Source organism: Dermochelys coriacea, chromosome 7 (assembly GCF_009764565.3).
Source record: "Dermochelys coriacea isolate rDerCor1 chromosome 7, rDerCor1.pri.v4, whole genome shotgun sequence".
NCBI classification, from domain to species: Eukaryota; Metazoa; Chordata; order Testudines; family Dermochelyidae; genus Dermochelys; species Dermochelys coriacea.
Window position 1 is genome coordinate 16,911,889 of NC_050074.1, and position 14,468 is coordinate 16,926,356.

General features: G+C 41.4%; 1 protein-coding gene across 6 annotated transcripts in view; it reads left to right on the plus strand.

Moving 5' to 3' along the window:
• GRM7 (glutamate metabotropic receptor 7) overlaps positions 1-14,468 on the plus strand; it is a 587,975-nt gene that overhangs the window by 202,224 nt on the left and 371,283 nt on the right. The window lies entirely within an intron of this gene.

The following is a 14,468-nucleotide window of genomic DNA, read 5'->3' on the forward strand; positions in this document are numbered from 1 at the left end:
ACCCAAGATCCATAAACCTGGAAATCCTGGACGCCCCATCATCTCAGGCATTGGCACCCTGACAGCAGGATTGTCTGGCTATGTAGACTCCCTCCTCAGGCCCTAAGTTACCAGCACTCCCAGCTATCTTTGAGACACCACTGGCTTCCTGAGGAAACTACAATCCATCGGTGATCTTCCTAAGAACACCATCCTAGCCACTATGGATGTAGAAGCCTCTACACTAACATTCCACACAAAGATGGACTACAAGCCGTCAGGTTTCAGAGTAGCAGCCGTGTTAGTCTGTATTCGCAAAAAGAAAAGGAGTACTTGTGGCACCTTAGAGACTAACAAATTTATTAAAGCATAAGCTTTCGTGAGCTACAGCTCACTTCATCGGATGCATTTGGTGGAAAAAACCGCCAGGAACAGTGTCCCTAATAATATCACGGCTAACCTGGTGGCTGAACTTTGTGCCTTTTGTCCTCACCCATAACTATTTCACGTTTGGGGACAATGTATACCTTCAAATTTGCAGCACTGTGATGGGTACCCGCATGGCCCCACAGAATGCCAACATTTTTATGGCTGACTTAGAACAACGCTTCCTCAGCTCTCGTCTCCTAATGCCCCTACTCTACTTGTGCTACATTGATGACATCTTCATCATCTGGACCCATGGAAAAGAAGCCCTTGAGGAATTCCACCATGATTTCAACAATTTCCATCCCACCATCAACCTCAGCCTGGACCAGTCCACACAAGAGATCCACTTCCTGGACACTATGGTGCTAATAAGCGATGGTCACATAAATACCACCTTATATCAGAAACCTACTGACTGCTATTCCTACCTACATGCCTCTAGCTTTCATCCAGATCACACCACACGATCCATTGTCTACAGCCAAGCGCTACGATATAACCGCATTTGCTCCAACCCCTCAGACAGAGACAAACACCTACAAGATCTCTATCATGCATTCCTACAACTACAATACCCACCTGCTGAAGTGAAGAAACAGATTGACAGAGCCAGAAGAGTACCCAGAAGTCACCTACTACAGGACAGGCCCGACAAAGAAAATAACAGAACGCCACTAGCCATCACCTTCAGCCCCCAACTAAAACCTCTTCAACGCATCATCAAGGATCTACAACCTATCCTGAAGGACAACCCATCACTCTCACAGATCTTGGGAGACAGGCCAGTCCTTGCTTACAGACAGCCCCCCAACCTGAAGCAAATACTCACCAGCAACCACACACCACACAACAGAACCACTAACCCAAGAACCTATCCTTGCAACAAAGCCCGTTGCCAACTCTGTCCACGTATCTATTCAGGGGACACCATCAAAGGGCCTAATCACATCAGCCACACTATCAGAGGCTCGTTCACCTGCGCATCTACCAATGTGATATATGCCATCATGTGCCAGCACTGCCCCTCTGCCATGTACATTGGTCAAACTGGACAGTCTCTATGTAAAAGAATAAATGGACACAAATCAGATGTCTAGAGTTATAACATTCAAAAACCAGTTAGAGAACACTTCAATCTCTCCGGTCACTTGATTACAGACCTGAGAGTGGCTATCCTTCAACAAAATATGTCAAAACCAGACTCCAACGAGAGACTGCTGAATTGGAATTAATTTGCAAACTGGATACAGTTAACTTAGGCTTGAATAGAGACTGGGAATGGATGAGTCATTACACAAAGTAAAACTATTTCCCCATGTTGTTTCTCCCCCACCCCCACTGTTCCTCAGACATTCTTGTTAACTGCTGGAAATGGCACACCTTGCTTGTCACCATGAAAGGTTTTCCTCCTTCCCCCTGTCCTGCTGGTGATGGCTCATCTTAAGTGATCACTCTCCTTACAGTGTATATATGATAAAAACCCATTGTTTCATGTTCTCTGTGTGTGTATATAAATCTCCCCACTGTATTTTCCACTGAATGCATCCAATGAAGTGAGCTGTAGCTCATGAAAACTTATGCTCAAATAAATTTGTTAGTCTCTAAGGTGCCACAAGTACTCCTTTTCTTTTTGCGAATACAGACTAACACGGCTGCTACTCTGAAAAATAGCAAAGTGGGAACTATGATGACGAAACAATACAGAAATGACATCCCAGTTATTGATAAGTGAGTTCTTGCCAGACAGGATGCTATCAAACTAAGTTTCTTTTTACATTTTTTAGGCACTTCCCTTTCTCTGGAGGTGATGAGCATTATCAGGACACGATTGTATTCCTAACAGCCCAATAGCACCTTATTTCAATGTGACTAGGTTGGAATGTGAGGATGTGACTGGTCGCTTTCCAGCATTTATGGCTGCCTCTGTTGCTTAGCCAAAGGCCTTAGCCTAAGAACAGGGCCTCAGACTGTCACAGTAAGAGAAGGACCTTACACCAGGAGACAGTGATTTTGATTCTCTCTTTTAATCTCTATAACTAGTCACGTGATAAGAATACACCGAAATTCTTAGAGTATAGGCCTTTACAGACAGGTCTGAATATCTATATCCTAACACCAATATGACAGTGTAGGTGAACACGCATTTTCAAAAGCCTCCTCATGGAATGATTTTCAATGAGTCATCCATGTCCAGCTACAGTGTGGGTTTATTCTCTTTTTTTCTTTTTGTACATAATTCCCTAAAGGACATCAAGTGAGAGACAGTTTAATTCCATTTGGACATCTACTCTTTCTGAAACAATATGCAACATTTGTAACAATGTCAAAATTATTTTCCAGTTTTCTCAAAGGCATCGATTGCGGTTTTTGCACATATAATAGAAACAATAGAAAGTGGTTTTTTGTGCAGATCCTTCCAAGTTTGGTTCAAAGGTGTATGCAATTTTTTTTAAATATCAGAACCCGTTTGGATTGGGTCACTGTGACGGGCTCCCACTCCTGAGGCTCTGCCGGGCATGCTCCACCTGGAAGTCAGGTATAAAAGCCTGCATAGGTGCTCAGTCAGGGCAGACTACTGGAGGGGAAGGAGGCTCCTCACTCTCTCCAGCAGAGTGGCCCACACACCAGGATGCAGAGGACACCAGAGATCTGGTTGAATCTGAGGAAGGGGTAGAAAGTGACCCAGGGAATCCTTAAAGGGGAATGGTACGAAGACCGTTCAGGCTGGTGTGTTTCAGGAGGATCCCCGCCATCAACAGGGCCCTTGGTCGGGACCCCGGGCAGGGGGTGGTACTGAGTCCCGCTACCTCTCACACCCACCTTTGAAAGGGGGTGGCCCCACACAGTGAGTTGGTTGAATGCCGGCTGCTAGGCTGCATTACCCCATCAGAGGACGGGAATTAGATGGACTCTGACCCTTGGGCCACACTGTGCTAACTACAGAGGGGTTTAGAACACGGACTTGGGCGTAGAGAGGCTGGGTTACCTACCACCCCCTTGACTTAAGGGGCCATCAAGGTACAAGCCCCTCTACAGTCACAGACCCTTGTTCAAAGGGAGATGTATTGCCTAAGACTTCCATATGGGAAGAGACTAAAGTTATTAGGACTGTTCTCTTCAGAGAGAAGAAAACATAATAGAGACATGAAAGAGGGTGTGTACATGTGTAATACTTGTGTCCATTTCTTCACCCCCTCCCCCCCTTCTCTGGTATAGGGCAGTGCTAGAGACAGGATACTGGACTAGATGGACTAATTGTCTAGTGTAGTGTGGCCATTCCTATGCTTGAATCTCATTGCAAACTCATCGGGAAGTTGTATGTTCTGGTCTTCGTGGTTTCAGATTAGGTTTGTTGGAATTAGAAATGGGAACCAGGGCCATATTAGAGATCCACATTTGACTTGCCCCTTCTGAGTTACCCCAGTGAGTATAGGTTGTACTCAAAGTATAGCAAGAAAAGCAGCTGGAAAAAATTATGCTCATATCCTGATAAAACATAAGCTCTTCAAAAGCTTGAACAGGCAGGTCAAACACACTGCAAAGTCCTGGTTGATCTTTGCTGATGCACGAATACAGATTGAATCAGCCTTGGCTTGAGTTTGAAGTTCAGGTCACTACTTCCACATAGATCTATATAGATCTATGGGATTTCTCCCACTACGGGTCCATGGGAGGCCAGTCCACCTCACCAGATCCCTGAGCGTTGCCTATCATGGGGAATCAGTGAGGTGACAACAGTCTCCAGCTCGGGCCTACCTTCAGAGGGTGAGCACTACACACGGTTAGGGGTCTTGGCCCTTAGTCAAGGCGGGGCAATAAGAGTCTGTGGCTCAGGCCTAGGGTCAGTGCTGAGCAGCCAACACAGTTAAGGGAGTCAGACCCTCAGTCAGGGCAGGGCAATAAAGGTCTCTGTCTTGGGCCTGTAGTCAGGGCTGTGCAGCAAATACAGCTACGGAGCCTGGACCCTTAGTCAGGGTCCATAAGAGTCCATATCTCAGGCCTGTAGTCAGAGCCAAGCAGCAAGGTTGTTCAGACATCCTATCGCCTGCAGATGGCCGAGAAACACTGGCTCTGTGGTCTAGAGAGGGGGAGACTACTAGCTAAGGGTTGGGGGGACACAAGCTCACCCACTCCACTGCGTCCCGGCCCAGGACCCTACCAGTGGTGGAGTGATCTGCCACTGGGTCAGCAGGGATTCTGACTGCAACATGCTGACCTAATCTCCAGCAGCACTGCAGTCAGATGTGGGTTGACTGCCCCTGGGCCATTTCCTAACTCCCCCTCAGGGTTTACCTGGATCGGTAGAAGGTCCTCCAGATCTTCAGGGTAGAAGGACAGTGGCAAACCTGGTCAGGTCAGCATGCGGCTCTGGCCAGTCCTCAGTTCCACGGGGGCCTGTATCAGTCTCCCAGCTCGAGAGCAAGGAGGAGACCTCTGGCTCCTCCAGTGGCTGCAGCAGAACTGAGCTCCTAGACCCACCTTTCATACTTTCTGTCCTCCCCACTGACTTTTGGTGGGAGGAGCAAGCACAGCTTGGCTCCAGCCACCAGAGCTCAGTAAGGGGTTCCTCCCACCGTGGGTTTGTGGGAGGCCACTCTGCCTCACTACAAGGGGAAAGACTAATAGCCTATTCTAGAATTCATACTCTTAATAACATTAATACTTATAATAATAATACTTGCATGCTTTCATGTAGCACTTTTCATCCATAGATTTCAAAGCACTTTACTAATGAGGTTGGTATCATTAGCTCCATTTTACAGACTAAGGAACTGAGGCACAGGGAGCAGAAATAATTTGCACAAGGGCCAGCTAATCAGTTGCTGATAAGTGGGAATAGAACCCAAGTCTTCCGAGTCCCAGTCTAGTACTGGCATGCTACTACACTTGAATAATCCTTAGTCAAGCAAGTAGTCCTGTTGATTTTAAGGGGAGTACTCACACGAATAAGGACTGCAGACCCCCTTTTGGATCAATGAGGTTTCACAATTGTTTCTAGGTAATTAAACGTGCACTTTTTGTTTTGTTCCAGTCTGTTGCTAGCTGCTCTGTGTGTATCAGGTTTTGATTAATTCTCTAAGGCCAGCTATTTTGTCTGAAGCTCATAAAGGAAGGCTTGTCTTGAGAATGCAAAAAGAACAGGAGGACTTGTGGCACGTTAGAGACTAACAAATTTATTTGAGCATAAGCTTTCATGACCTACAGCTCACTTCATCGGAGAATGTGGGTTCTGAATTCAAGCCTATAATTCATGCTGCTCTTTTCTCTATTGCACCTAGTCCCACCTGGCTAATATATAGTGTGTCTGATGTCACTCAGTTTCTCCAAAATGAGTAGTAGTTTATTGCTCCAGGTACTTTTACTGTGTTTTATGACAGTGTTCAAGACCATGACTAGCTGATTGGTCAGAGGGGAATAGGTCATAGTAGCTGTCATTGCAATAAATGGAAGGATATTGTTATGGAAGAAGAGCAGAGGGCAGCAGTAATGTAGTGCAGCAGGAAAGATTTTTAACAGTTTGCCTTGTAACTGAGAGGGAAGGAATATGATTTTGTAAATTCATTTATAAATTGCTTCATATTAAAGGATTTGCTGGGTCTTAGTCATCTTTTTTGGCTTCAATAAGACACAAGTGTCTAACATTCCTGCATGCACACACACAAAAATATAAGGAATAAAATCATAAATATATCTTAATGAACATCTTGTAAGCTATTTGTGGCATGTACCATGTTTTGGTTTGTCATGTAAAATCTCTGCCTACCTATGGCACTATTTAAAAATCTTTATTAATAATAAAGAGAAAGTGTTTGCTTTTGTGATAGTATTAAATACATATTTCCATTACGTCTATCCTGCCATAACAGTTGTCCATCCAGGGATCTCAAAGCACTGAATTGAAAGACCAAACCCAACTTTTCTTCTTGGTCACCAGCTGTTTTGCAAATGTGCAAGCCAAAGTTGCATTATAAATATATAGGTGTTGTGATGGGGACTTCATTCTGAACATGCTTTTTGGTATGAAATAGCTGAAAACTCTCATTCTTATTATATATTATAGTTATGATTTCTTCCCTGCCTATTTCTCTTTTAGCAGATAAAGAACTCTTATGAGCTGTGTGGTGAGTACTAATTACTATGATTTGTCACCTCAGTAATTCATTGTTACATTTTTTCACTGTCTAGGAAGAGGGAGGCATAGGAGAACTTATACGTATACAAAGTTTCTCAGCTGTACCAATATTAGTGAAGATGTTTTTCCATTTGATTTTGCCCCAGTTTATGCTAGAGCATGAAGCTTGATGTATATATCAGGAGGTGACAGGTTTCAGAGTAGCAGCCATGTTAGTCTGTATCTGCAAAAAGAACAGGAGTACTTGTGGCACCTTAGAGACTAACAAATTTATTTGAGCATAGGCTTTTGTGGGCTTATGCTCAAATAAATTTGTTAGTCTCCAGGGTGCCACAAGTACTCCTGTTCTTATATCAGGAGGTGGTTTCTTTTCTTAGACTCTCTGTGTATGTTTTGGTTAAAAAAGAAAAGTGAACTTTGGGGCACATTTGTATGGAACAGTTCTGCTTCAAGGCTAATGCTATAGATAGAGAGAAACCTAAGCAGAGTGAATTATTTGTTCCTATTACACAGTGCATAAATTGTATTACCATGATTGGAAGGCATGTAAATTTTGTCAAGGTCCTGTTAAGCAGAGTAATAGTTTCTAATGCACCAAGCCCACTAACTGTCAGATCATTTCTAGATGGTCAAGTCAGTGGAGCACCGCTATCTCGTAACAGCTCTATTATGGTCTATGACTGTATCTGTCTATTACAGTTGCTTCTCTATTATAGAGAGCTTTCCACAGCTAATCTGCAGTGAGGAATCCCCATGGCTACTCCAGCATCTAACAATGCTATGTTTAAACTGAACTAAAAATTGCAAAGCAAGACAATTCAGAAAATACAAATTATTGAAAAAGGAAATGAACTCCCTGTTAATCTCCCCTCCTTCTCTTCTTCCCATGCTTTGTCATCCCACTTCTTCCCCATTCTCCCTTTCATCCCCTCACCAACATGTTGTGCTGTTTTACTCCAGTCTCTTCTGAGACTAGAAGTTCCTCAGTGGGGGGACCTTCTCTTTTATATTTATAAAACGCCATGCACAATCATAGTACCATATAAATAACAAGTAGTAACTCAGAAATGATTTTCTATCCTATCCATCATATAGTTTGTTTCAATTTAATTTTTCCTAAGATGCCAGTTAATTAGTGTAGATTGATGGGAAGATGCATGTGAAGTAAGCAAAGAATGCTGTATTAATGAAAAGTACAAAACCAAATTAAGCTACAAACTGTGTAGTATTTTAATGTATTAATGCATGTTTTCCATTGTGTAAGACAATCTAACAGTTACTTCACTTGTGAATACAGATCAGCACTTTTGCTGGGTAGCTACGTACCCAAATCTACTGAAAGTAAAACATTACATATTGATAATAATTTTAGAGAAACGTGAAGCTCTTCCTCCTCCACTGATATCTGGGTGTTTTCGAGTTGCAAGGGGAAGCATGAGTATATTGATTGGAATCCAAACCTGGATCCAGATCTTAATTTCACAGCTAGTCCCTATTTATATTATAGTTTAACTAAAATCCAGGATCCCAATCAACATGCAATTTTGAGGTGGTGTGGAGGGGAGTTAAATAACTAGATCTGAATTTTTCTTGAGAGTTGTACATCGTGTAATAAAATGGTACATAAATTAGTATTACTTACATTGCAGTAGTTCTTAGGAGCCCTGTTCATGTACCAGGACCACTCTGTTCTAAGAAGCATTGTATAAACACAGAACAACAAAGAGCTTAAATGGGAGTTGGGCTCTTTTTGGCAATCTGTTCCCAATTGTGAGCGCAGAGCCCTTGAGTTGTTTTTACAGTTGGGGGAATGGACTGTTTACTTGATCTCTCAATATCAGTCTTAGTCTCTAGGGGCAAGCTTAGCTATGCTCCTATTGACTGTACATGTGCTGATAGGCAGGTTATTTGTGAGCTCATGTAGAGGGATGAGATTTATACTGTAGAACAACTATTTTATATAAAATTTTCTCTCTCGCTCTCGCTCTCTCTCTCTCACACACACACACACACACACACACACACACACACACACACACACACACACACACACACACACAAAATATGATCATGTACTTGGTTTGTGTTCTTAGTATTTATATTATTGCTACTGAAGATAGTTTATGGTTTACTAAATGCTTCCTCCATCCTCCTAAGCTAGCTTCTCATTGAGTTTGATCTTGTTTATATTTGTATTCCTGTACCTTGCGAAATCTGTCAATTTTCTGTATGTGATTTTAGATGATTATGTGAGATTTCTAATTTGCCATTATGACTTCACTGCAAGGATAATATAGGCTGTGATGTGAGCAAACAGGATCTTGTTTGAACACAAATAGCTTTAGTAATTGGCAAACCTGAGAAAAATAAGGGGAAAACATGTGAACTGTAAATAGATTAATGTTTTTTGAAAAATTTCCATTATATGATGGTCCTTAGGTCCTCCTTTTGTGTAATGGATTTTCCTTCAGTCTAACTTTCACATAGAGCAACTAGACTTCCATATATAAACAGTGCAAATAGTATGTTAGAGATGTGTAAAACAGGTGACTTTTCTGTGTGTATGTAGACTGTTATACAAACTTTTTTCAGTGGTGAATCAACATGGGTTTATGGAAAACAGATCCTGTCAAATTAACTTGATTTTTTTTCTATGAGATAACAAGTTTGATTGAGAAAGTTAATAGTATTGACATAATATACTTGGACTTCTATAAGGCAGTTGACTTAATACTGCATGACATTTTGATTAAAAAAACCTAGAACATTATATAATTAACATTGTGTATGTTAAACAGATTAAAAACTTCCTAATTGATAGGTCTCAAAATATAACTGTAAAAGGGAAATCATCATGTGGTGTGTTTCCAGTAGATTCCACAGGGATCAGTTCTTGGCCCTACACTAATTAACATTTTTATCAGTGACCTGGAAGAAAACACAAAATCATCACTGATAAAATTTGCAGACCACACAAACATTAGAGGAGTGGTAAATAATGAAGATATGTCACTAATACAGAGCAATCTGGATTGATTGATAAATTGAGTGCAAGCAAACAATAAACATTTTGATATGACTAAATGTACATATCTAGGAACAAAGAATGTAGGCCATACTTACACGATGGGACTCTGTCCTGGGAAGCAGGGATTCTATTGGGGAAAAAAAAAGATTTGGGGGTGGTGCTAATGAGATCCTTGGAGACACAACCAGGGAATTCTCAAGTAGGAATATTTTACCTCTGTATTTGGCACTGGTGTGACCACTGCTAGCATATGGAGTCCACAATTCAAGAAGGATGTTGATAAATTGGACCTCTCCAATTCATAGAAGAGCCACAAGAATGATTAAAGGATTAGAAAACAAGCCTTACAGTGAGAGACTCAAGGAGTTTAATCTATTTAGCTCATCAAAGAAAAAGTTAAGGAGTGACCTCAGTACAGTCTGTAAGTACCTATGGGGGAAAACAAATATTTGATAATGGGCTCTTCAGTCTAGCAGAGAAAGAGATAACACATTCCAATGTCTGTAAATTGAAGCATGGCAAATTTAGACTAGAAATAAGGTGTAAATATTTAATAGGGTAATTAAGCACTGGAACAATTTATCAAGGATCTTGGTTGATTCTCCATCACTGGCAATTTTAAAATCAAGATTGGATGTATTTTTTAAAAGCTCTTCTCTAGAAATTATTTTGGGGAAATTCTATGGCTAGTGTTATACAGGAGGTCAGACTAGATGACTACAATGGACCCTTCTGGCCTTGTATTTATGTAGCTTAGCCTTGGTCTACCCTGGTTGGGGGGGGGGGAGGTGGAATCGTTCTACGTTACGAAACTTCAGCTACATGAATAACGTAGCTGAAGTGGAAGTACTTAGACCTACTCACTGCGGTGTCTTCAGTAGGGTGAGTCAACTGCTGCTGCTCCCGCATCGACTCCGTCTGCACCTCTCATGGTGGTGGAGTACAGGAGTCGATGGGAGAGGGCTCGGGGGTCAATTTATTGCATCTTGACTAGATGCGATAAATTGGCCCCTGCTGGATGATCTCTCCCTGCCGATCGGGGTAGACATACCCTTCGAAACTCTGGTACTCAGTAGCTGGCAGGTCCGTCCATTCTGTTTTTACTCTGTCCTTACTCAGGCAAAACTCCCACTGGTGAAAGTTTTTCTCATGATTAAGAATCAGTAGAAACTGAGGAAGGCCTTCTGGGTTTGGACTGCAGAAAATAGCTAGTACAAAAGTTCATGTAATTTTAATTCATGGGAATGAAACTATTATATGCAATTCACAGCATGTGGAAGCCATTTCTTATGCAATTAGAGAAGTAAACTGTGAACAAAGAATAGTTGTACTAACTGATGATTAAGTCCTGACACAAGAAATTTCTACATGAATAAATCTAGGGGCTAAACTGATTCACGGCTGTTAGTCATGCATCAATCCACACCAAAGAGTTTTACAACCAAGTGAAAATTCTGCATTGTCCTCTCACTTTGGAAAGCAAAGTTATTGGCAGGGTTGTGCAAGGAGACTGATGCTGCATTTCCAAATAAGATAAGTTCAAGAGACTTTATTAGGTTTGGTGGGGGGTTTTTTTAGAGTCAGGAAATCATATCAATAAAACTTATTAGGAAGTTGAAAGTGAAATTATAACAAACTGTGAATTTAACAATACCCCAGTGGGATCTCGTTAATATCTCAATAGGTACATTCACGCATTATATTAATTGCACGTGATCCTTGGTGAAAAGGCCTGTTTTCAAGTTCTGTCATGACTGTCCTTTGTCAGGTGCCATCATTTATTAAACTTTTACTGTGTGACTAAGTAAAGGAATGGCATAATTCAATCACACTTAAAGTAGCATGGCTGTAATACTTTTTGTAATGCCACCATTAATATGCATGGCTCTTTGCAGAATGGAAGAGTCAAAACGGGTGAGAGGAAAAATGGGAATGAATGAATGAATGAAGTTGTAGGCTCAGTGGGATTATGCAGAATTTGGACGTATCTGGAACGGTAAAACAGACATTCCTAATTTGCATTCTGTGAGCCCTTGCTGATGCTCCACTGAAGGCTTCCTTATCTTATTATGCTACCTCTCTTCATTGCTTCTAGCTGGGAAATACATAACAGAAGGGAGGGAGAAATGAAATGTAGAGGAAAAGTGAACCCTCCATCAGACTAAAAAAACATTTTACAATACATAAATTATGGCTGTCGATTAATCACAGTTAAGTCACATGATAACTCAAAATATTAATCGTGACTAAAAAAATTAATTGCAATTAGTCAGTTTTAATCACATTGTTAAACAATAGAATACCAATTGAAATTTATTAAATATTTTGGATGTTTTCTACATTTTCTAATATATTAATTTAAGTTACACCACAGAATACAAAGTGTACAATGCTCATTTTAATATTATTTTTATTACAAATCTTTGCACTGTAAAAATGATAATCAAAAGAAATAGTATTTTTCAATTCACCTCACACAAGTATTGTAGTGCAATCTCTTTATTGTGAAAGTGCAGCTTACAAATGTAGATTTTTTTTGTTACATAACTGCACTCAAAAACAAAACAATGTCAAATGTTAAAGCCTACAAGTCCACTCAGTCCTACTTCTTGTTCAGCCAGTCACTAAGAGAAGTTTGTTTACATTTATGGGAGATAATGCTGTCTGCTTCTCATTTACAATGTCACCTGAAAGTGAGAACAGGCATTTGCCTGGCACTTTTGTAGCCAGCATTGTAAGGTATTTACATGCTAGATATGCTAAACATTCATATGCCTCTTCATGCTTTGGCCACTATTGTGGAGGACGTGCTTCCATGCTGACAACACTCGTTAAAAAAATAATGCATTAATTAAGTTTGTGACTGAACTTCTTGGGGGAGAATTGTATGTCTCCTGCTCTGCATTTTACCCACATTCTGCCATATATTATAGCAGTCTCGGATGATGACCCAGCACATGTTGTTCATTTTAAGAACACTTTCACTGCAGACAAAATGCAAGGAAAATACTAATGTGAGATTTCTAAAGATAGCTTCAGCACTCAACCGAAGGTTTAAGGATCTGAAGTGCCTTCCAAAACCTGAGAGGGATGAGGTGTGGAGCATGCTTTCAGAAGTCTTAGAAGAGCAACACTCTGATGCAGAAACTACAGAACCCAAACCACCAAAAAAGAAAATCAACTGCTGTGGCATCTGACCCAGATGATGAAAATGAACATGTGTCAGTCTGCACTGCTTTGGATTGTTATTGAGCAGAACCCATCATCAGCATGGGCACATGTCCTCTGGAATGGTGGTTGAAGCATGAAGGGACATATGAATCTCTAGCCCATCTGGCACATAACTATCTTGCAATGCCGGCTACAACAGTGCCATACAAACGCCTGTTCTCACTTTCAGAGACATTGTAAACAAGAAGTGGGCTTGTTTGTCTGAACAAGCAATTGGCTGAACAAGAAGTAGGACTGATTGGACTTGTAGGCTTTAAAGTTTGATATTGTTTTATTTTTGAAAGCTGTTTTTTGTGCATAATTTTACATTTGTAAGTTAAACTTGCATCGTAAAGATATTTCACTACAATACTTGCATTAAGTGAATTGAAAAATACTATTTCCAGAGGTGAAAGTAAGCTGGTATGGGCCAGTACAGTGTACTGGTGAGAAAGTGGCCACCAGTACAGGCCGGTACACAGCTGACATTAAAGCTGCCCAGGGCCCTGTCCGGCCCTGTCCCTTCCACCTGAGGGTCTGCCCCTTCTGGGGGCCTAGCTCTGGGCCCCCCCACACCTTGCCCAGGAGCCTGGCTGCCCTTTGTACGCGTAAGTCCTTTAAGTTACTTTTACCCCTGACTATTTCTTTTATTTTCACAGTGCAAATATTTGTAATAAAAATAAATATAATATAAAGTGAGCACTGTACACTATGTATTCTGTGTTGAAATTGAAATCAATATATTTGAAAATGTGGAAAACATCCAAAAATATTTAAATAAATGGTATTATATCATTGCTTAACAGCACGATTAATCATGATTAATTTTTTAATCGCCTGACAGCCCTAACAAAAATACTTTCTAATATTGGTTTATCATGTATGCAATGGCCATAGTGGCCACATGGGTGCTACATTATGGCAAATAGCACAAGACGTTCATGTTATTAAGATGTGGATTACATGATGGAAAATCTTAGGAAGTCCACTGTGAATACATTTTAGGAGATCATGCTGTGCCAAAAATTACTTGATGTTTAGAATAAATGCGTCTCCTTGCTTACTCTGGGATGCACATGAGTACATTTCAACCCCTGGATGTTAGAATCATAGATTATCAGGGTTGGAAGGGACCTCAGGAGGTCATCTAGTCCAACCCCCTGCTCAAAGCAGGACCAATCACCAATTTTTTCCCCAGATCCCTAAATGGCCCCCTCATGGATTGAGCTCATAACCCTGGGTTTAGCAGGCCAATGCTCAAACCACTGAGCTATCCCTCCCCCTAGTTAGGTGTATGTATAACAAATTGATTGTGTATGTTGGTCATCAAGGATCAAATTATGCCCCTTAATGGGAGAGCTGTGCTAGATAATAGGGTAGAGGTGAACTGCTAACTGGGCCTGGTTGGAGCCACTTTAGGGAGGACAGTGAGCAACTACGCACCAGCGTAATGTAGTCTAGCACGTCTGTCCCCAGCCCTTTATACTCTAGTGCAGTGGTTCCCAAACTTGTTCCGCTGCTTGTGCAGGGAAAGTCCAGCGTTGCGGGCTGAGGGATGTACTGGCTGCCGCTTCCAGCAGCTCCCATTTGCTTGGAGCAGTGAACCGCAGCCATTGGGAGCCATGATTGGCCGAACTGCGGACGCGGCAGGTAAACAAACCAGCCCGGCCCGGCAGGGGCTTTCCCTGC